This window comes from Austrofundulus limnaeus, unplaced genomic scaffold, assembly GCF_001266775.1.
Source record: "Austrofundulus limnaeus strain Quisiro unplaced genomic scaffold, Austrofundulus_limnaeus-1.0 Scaffold372, whole genome shotgun sequence".
NCBI lineage: Eukaryota > Metazoa > Chordata > Actinopteri > Cyprinodontiformes > Rivulidae > Austrofundulus > Austrofundulus limnaeus.
Genome location: NW_013952774.1, coordinates 342,404 through 344,345, shown reverse-complemented (window position 1 = coordinate 344,345; position 1,942 = coordinate 342,404).

The following is a 1,942-nucleotide window of genomic DNA, read 5'->3' as shown; positions in this document are numbered from 1 at the left end:
GAGGAAGGACTCCTTTCTGACCCCGGGACCAGTCGAGTCAACCAGGCCGACCGCCTGGAGTCATTCGCAGGGAGAACCTGTCTGGAGAACAAGCTCCAGAGACGGCCCCCCCCACAGCTGACTTCAATCTCCTGGTACCCCACACGGCAGAACACAAAGGAAAGGTGACCACTATGTTTTGGCGAAACACACACACAGGTGCTCAGGCCTGGATTTGATTTTTATCTTTGTAGGAAATTTGGTAAGCTAAGCGTCCTTATTTACCTTAACCTAGCTAAGAAGCCTTAGTTAAAAACAACTAGAGCTAAACAGCTTATACAAACACACACTCCCTAATTCAGAACCCTAAACACTCCTCAGTGTTTAATTTTTGTTTACATGTTTGTTTGTTTTTTTGTCTGTCTGTTCGTCCTTTAATTTGTGATAACAAACTCCCTCAGTTTATCTGGTTCAAATCTGTCATTATATACATTCATTGCTTGCCATAGGTTGTACATACATGTTAATCTGTAAATAAATGGCTTGTGGAGAACTTGCCAATTTGAACTAATCTCAATTTTCTTTGTGTCTTGATGAGAAATACCGGCCTTGATAAGAGAAGAACTCAAAGAGGGTTAAATATATTCTGAGACTGATTACAATAAAGTTACAGTTTTTCATTTCTTTCCTGGGTCAGTATCTGATCAAATTAAGAAATGTGGTGCTCCGAGGTAAAGATATAATTAAATATAGCATATGTAAATATGATGTATTTAATTATATCCACAAATTATCTAGTTCAGAATTCTAAACTTTAAATTACCCTACACATTTTAAAAATTCCCATTTATTTATGTAATCTTTGACTGAGTGGTCAGCTTCTACATCTTTAATATTTTTTCTAATTCTAATACAATAGTCTTCATTGTCTAATAAGCTAGCATTTAATTTCCAATAACCTTTATGTTTTTTTGTCTTAAAACTGGGTCCCATTATTGTATGTGGGGCTGCTGCGTGTGGTCGCTGGTGGGGTTCTCCCGGGTCTCCCCTATGGTTTGACCTGGGTGTGTGTGTGCTGCTCTCCTCGCGTAGGTGTACCTGGGGGCCCGGTGCTTGTGGTTCCTCCTGAGGTCTTTGGCTCTGTCCTCCCCTTATGTCTGCCTCGTGCCTTGGGGATCGGCTCTGAGACTCCCCCACAGTCACTATTATATATTCCGTTGGAGAAATCCTGTAAATTTTTGCTTGCTCACAACCACACGCAGACAGATGTTCAGATCCGAGGGGTTCTGAATGATCACCAGGTATATATAGGTGGGTGTTTGTTTATCTGTTTAAATGTATATATGTATGCTTTTGCTAAGTTTTGTAACTTTAATTCTTTGCAGGTGTGCAGACAGATGTTGGATGTATTGAATTGTTTTCTTGACGTATATCTCACATATCATCGATTCTTTCTTTCACTTATTTCCATTACGTTGTAACTTTTTCCTTTCCTTCTTTTGTCCTTTCTCTCTTCTTCTTTCTTGTCTAACAAAAATAAATAAATAAATTAAAATAAAACCACTGATGATGAAGAAGCTAAGATACTAATATTCAGATATTTAGTACTGCTTTCTACTGAAGTGGTAAAAAAAATCTCATACAGCTCATCCAGGGCTTGGGTTTTAGCAGCCTGGGGTGGGATATAAACCAACAAATATATAATATAAACTGGATCCTACACTTCCCATATACAAGATAATGTAGATAAATACACCTTGTGACCCACGTTTCATACCAGCTGGTGGCAGTAATGCACCAGTTTAGTTTTGTTCCAAACATGATTGAAATTAGGAAAAGGAAGAGAACCTCCTGACTCCAGATCAGCAGCACCTGCAGACAATCAGTTTATTGCGCTGTGATTGGCTGCAGGTTCTAACAAATGCCAAATCACTGTTGTGAACACATACACAGCTAGTAGCCT